Genomic DNA, 6,000 nt, shown 5'->3' with positions numbered 1-6,000 from the left:
GACCATGCGTCTTCTCTGAGCATCAGAATCTACTTTTAAACTCTTTCCTCACTCGACAGTGGCACAAAGATGTCTAATACTGAATGTGTCTCTAGTATAATGTCTGGAACATCAATATTAAATAAATGTCAGAGCCTTTCTCATTTCCCAATACCCTTTTTAAAGAATCCTTGTCTGCTTGCTTTGGCACTTTGTTTTATTCCTGAAATGACTCATATGTGTATAACTTATCTCCTAAATCCCTTAGATGTAGGGTCCCACCTATAGGATAAGCACCTACTGAACATGCTAAAAGCTTGGGGGTAAGTCCAGAAACATCATCCATTATGAAGAAGCCAAAAATAGAACTGGGATTTATTGAGTGGTTCTACATACCAGGCCCTGTGTGGAGGACACTGAATTCATTACCTCCTTTAATCCTTACACAAATCCCATGTGGTAGGTAATATTACTACATCTTTACTAATGAAGAAGTGACATTTAGAAAGGCTAATTGACATGACTGAGAGACACGAATAGAAAACAGCAGCTGAGATCTGGAACCCACATTCCTCTGATTTTGAATATAAACTCCTCTTTTAAAAAAATGAATTTACTATCAGCAACCAACACTTGGAGAGTTGCTGCAGAATATCCAGGCCCAGATTTGAATGTGGAGTGGCACCTTGGAATAATGATTGTCTGAAACTGGCTCTGCAGCAGTATTCTAGTTCTGATGTCACCAGATAGCTCATATTTCTGCTCCCCCAGCTTCAGTGTGATACAGATAGGAAAGAAGAGATTGTCAATTCTTCGACAAAGGTGATTTCTATTAACCTACCTAGAAGAAAAGCAAGAGTGTCTCTAACCCCCATCTCGATTCAGACTTTTCTCTAGTGGTATAATTGTTATTTCCTTTAACTGACTCTCACAAAATTTGATCCTGATCTATGATAGATCTCTTTTATCCAAATTGATTTTAAATGACTAAATTAATCGCTTTGGGAAAGAAACTCAATGACTCTTATGAAACTTGAAAACTATTGAATCGGTACTGAATATTTTTAAAATTCTGATATTCTAGGATTTTTTTAATGAACCCAGATATTTTACAGATATCTTATACCGAGATAATAATGGTTACATTACTTTGAAATTCTGCCCTAAATGGAGATTTTGCCTAATTGTTATTGCTACTTTTTAATTATTAAAGTAAAACTGTCATCAATATTCTCGAGGGGACTGAGGTACATGGTTGTAACAACACATAGGTAACAGAATCGAAACTTTGTAAAAGGTAAAAAAAAAAAAAATAGAAACTTTGAGTATGTGTTTCCTTCAAAAGGTCCTCATATGTGCAGGTTTTGGCAAGGATGTAGGGCAAACAGAACTCTCACATGTTGGTGGTGGGAAAGTTAAATGATACGACCATTTTGTCAGTTTCTTAAAAAGTTATCACATGATGATTCATCCATCTACTCTAGGTATTTACCCAAGAGAAACGGAAGCATATGCTCACACAAAGTCTTATACATGAATAGTCACAGCAACTTTATTCAGAATAGTAAAAGACTGGAAACGATCTAAATCTCCATCTATAGGAGAATGGATGCTGATTCTGGAAGTCTAGCTTCCTAAATGGGGTCAGATTTTCTTTTTTTTCTAATGTATTTTATTGAAGCATAGTTGGTTTACAATGTTGTGTTAATTTCTGCTGTACAGTAAAGTGATTCAGTTATATATATATATATATATATACACATTCTTTTTTATATTCTTTTCCATTATGGTTTTTCACAGGATACTGAATATAGTTCCTTGTGCTATACAGTAGAACCTTGCTGTTCATCCATTCAGAGTCAACTTTTCTTTAGCTTGGAATGAGCTCCAGTATGTAAAGAGCATGGAAGCTGTCATTCCACTCTCACAAGAAAAAAGTCCGAACTGAAAATTCATGACTTAATAACTTTTTCATCAGAGATTTGAGGTAGCAGAACAAACCATCACTCTGAAATCTGGAGAGACAGACAGGAGCATGTGGAGAATCACAGCCAAGATCAGACTGAGTAAAACAGAAGCTGCTGGAGCCATAAATTGACAGGAATACTTAATTTTGACAAATTGCTGGAGCCTGAGTGTGACTAATGTGTAAGTGAGATTCTCCTGGGATCCATAGTCTTGGAGGAGCGGGGCTTGTGGCTGATATACTTTCATGTCCAAGAACACCACCAGGTTCCTATGGTGAAGAGCTAAGCAAAAACCTTAGTAGTAACCCTTTTGAAATACTCCCAGTACATTCTCCATAACAAAAGCCTACCCTACAGGGAAAAAGACCTGACCAGAGCCTATTGACTTGGGGGAAAGGGTAGTTACCCAACTCCAATCTTTCCATCCTTTCCATCTTATCTAGGGGGGAAAAAAGTAAACAGACAAACACAATAAGACAACAACAGCAAAACATTTGTGAAGTTCACAGCTTAAGTACAAAGGCCCACAAAAGGACTGAAATTTAATCATGGGATTATAGACTGCTTCCCCACCCCAATATTTACCACCAAATCAGTGTAGGGCCCCCATATAATAACAGTGGGTAACAGCTGAAAGAGCTGCAAGGCAGATACTCTATTTAAGAAGGTGATCTTAGAGAAACCCAAAGACTACAGATAAGACAAGAGTAAGAACGCTAAAGGAAACTGAAGCCTTAGACACCTAACGGCTACAGCAAACAAACACAGCATAACTCCACCAGGTAAACTTAACCCTCACACTAAAGGCCTATTTACCTCAGTTTCTATTGTCTAATACATTATACCTAGCTTTTAATTGAAAAATTACAAGGCAGGCTAGAAGGTGACAAAAAACAGTCTGAAGAAGCAAAACTTGCAGAACCAGACTCAGATTAACACAGATTTTGGAATGATCAGAGAATTTAAAATAACTGTGGTTAACATGTTAAGGGCCCTAATAGAAAAAGTAGATAACATGCAATTACAGATGGGTAATGTAAGCAAAGAGATGGGAAAAAAATCAAAAGGAAATCCTAGAAATGAAGCCCTGTAACAGAAATGAAGGAAGGCTTTCAAGCATTCATCTCTAGAATGAGTACAGCAAGGAAAACTCAGTGAGCTTTATGACATGTCCATAGAAACTTCCCAAACTGAAAAGCAAGGAGAAAAAATAATGAAGGAAAAAAACCCAGAACAGAATACCCAAGAACTGTGAGATAATTTCAAAAGGTGTAACGTACGAGTAATTGGAATACTAGGAAGAGAAGAGGGAACAGAGCAAATGAAGTACCTGAAGTTAAAAATGGATGAGAGTTTTCCAAAATGAGTGACAAATATCAAAGAACAGATCTAAGAAACTCAAAGAACACCAAGAAGGATAAATACTAAAAAAAATCTATACCTAGGAATATTACATTCAAACTGCAGAAAACCAAAAACAAAGAGAAAATCTTGAAAGAAGCCAAACAGGGGGAAATACCTTTACCTATAGAGGAAAAAGGATAAGAATTATATTAGAATTCTTGTCACGAATCATGCAAGTAGGAAGCCAGTGAAATGAAATATTTAAAGTAATGAGAGGGAAAAAAACATTAAAGTAGAATTCAATATCCAGTGAAATTATCCTTCAAAAGTGAAGAAGAAATAAAAATAAACAAAAATTAAGAGAATTCATTGCTAACAAATCTGCCCTGCAAAAAAAAGTCATAAGAAGTTCTTCAAGAAGAAGAAAAATTATATATGTCAGAAACGCAGATTAACATAAAGAAAGGGAGTGTGTCAGAGAAGAAATAAATGATGACAAAACGAAATATTTTACTTTTTCTTAACTGATTTGACAGATAATTTTTTCAAAGTAACAATGGTAATAATATTTTGGATGATTAAAGTATATAGATGAATGAAATGAATGAGAACAGTATTATCAGAGATGAGAGAGAGGTATTGGGCATGCTCTTTTATAACATACCTTTACTACCCACAAAACAGTAGAGTGTTATTTGAAAGTGGATTTAGAGGATGCACAGTTGTAAATGTATACTGCAAGCAATAGGGCAACCACTAAAGAAATTTTTTAAAGAAATATAATTGATATGCTGAGAGAGAAGAGAAAATGGTATCCTATAATATGTTCAATTTAAACTAGACAATGCAGTAAAAGAAGGGAAGGAAAAAAAAGAAACAAATAACAAGTGCAAGGAATAGAAAATAGTTACAAACAGGTGAATGAATAAAAGAATTGTGGTTTATCCATTCAATAGCTCTTCATTCAGCAATATAAAGGAACACACTACTGATATGGGAAAAAAATATGGGTACATCTCAGAATACTAATGCTAAGTGAAAGAAGCCAACCCCCCCTCCAAATATATATTTTTTCCATTTACATAAAATTTTATAAACTGCAAACTAATCTGTAGTGAAGAAAGCAGATGGTTCCCTGGGGACCAGAGAGGGGATGTGAAGGGGGCAGGAGAGAGGGATTACAAAGGAACATGAAGAAACTATTAGGAATCATGACTGTGTTCATTATCTTGATTGAGGTATTGGTTTCATGGGTGCATGTGTATGTCAAAACTCATGAAATTGTATACTCGAAATAAGTGCAATTTATTGTATGTCAATTGTACTTCAAAAAAGTTTTTTAAAAATAGCTTACCTGAGGAAAGATGGTGAGGTGAAAAAAGCAGTGAGCATGGAGTTTTGAGAGGTCTGTAATTAAATTCATGATTTACTTGCATGATCTCAGGCAACTTATTTAATTCTTCTGAATAGAAGTGTCCTTCCCTGTAAAATGGACACTGTCTCTGTCAGTTAAGATTGTGTTCATATATATCTGAAAACTTAGCAATGGCTGAAACAAGTAAAGGATGTATTGTCTCATGGACATGAACTTTGGGTGTAGGCTGTCCAGCGCTGGCATGGAGGATCAGTGACGTTACTGGTGAACCAAGATCATTTTACTGTCCTTAGTGATGGCTGCCATTCCTCAGGCAACTTGTGTATCCCAGCAGGGAGAGGGAGGAAGGGGAAGAGGCACCATCAGGTGACTTCTCCCCATCTTTCATTGGCCATAGATGGGTCGCATGGCTATCCTTAGCTGGAAAAGGGCCTGGGAAGGCAAGTTTTTGTTCTCTAGCCTCTATAGCACAGAAAAGAAAGCAATAAGGGGTTGGATTGTGCGTTGAAGGAGCCAACCTACAGCATCTACCCCAGGTACAATAAGAGTTACTAGCCCAAACTGTCATTGAGAAGATTTAAGCATATACAGGATTAAAAATTTGCTTGAAAACTACAACATTGCAAACAAAACAAAACAAAACAAAAAACATGTTGCTATTTGCTTCCTAATGTCCTGAAGGCCTAATCTGACCAGAGTTTGTAATCCTCTCAAATTAATGCCAGAGCCGTCATGGCACCATAATAAAATTCTTAGCTATGGGATGCACGGTAGTGAAAACTGGGTTTGTAAACCCCATGGGCTGTCTCAGGTCAATTCCATCTGTTGAACTAGTAAACTTGGAGGCAGAAGATCTTCTACATAGCAGGGCTGAACCCCACAGGAAGTATTTCTCACTAGTGATAACATACTAGCAGAATTCCTAGGAAAACCGTTGTCAGGTTCCCCTGGGAGGTCAGAAGTCCCCAGATCAGCACACTGGATTAAAATATGACAGCAGTATGTACATGATCATAGAAAAGAGGCTCAGTGTTGGGTCCTCATACAGGTCTTTCTTAACCATCCAATCTAAGGTGGATGGTTCACCCTAGTCACACTCTTTCCCATTAGCACATTTAATTTTCTGAAGCACTACTAAAATTATTTGTTTGTTGTCTATCTGCTCCCCTGCCTTTGAAAACTTAATTCCATATGAGCAAGGACCTTTTGTGTCTTAGTTACAGCTATAAATCTAGAATCTTGAATATGATAGGTGTTCTAAATTAACCTTTTGGATACCTTTCTATCCACTTATATATTTTTATTGCTTTAATGTCATAGAGATCACATAGTACC

Source organism: Balaenoptera physalus (assembly GCF_965194825.1).
Source record: "Balaenoptera physalus genome assembly, chromosome: 2".
NCBI lineage: Eukaryota > Metazoa > Chordata > Mammalia > Artiodactyla > Balaenopteridae > Balaenoptera > Balaenoptera physalus.
The sequence above is the reverse complement of the archived record's forward strand: the minus strand, read 5'-3'. Positions refer to the sequence as shown.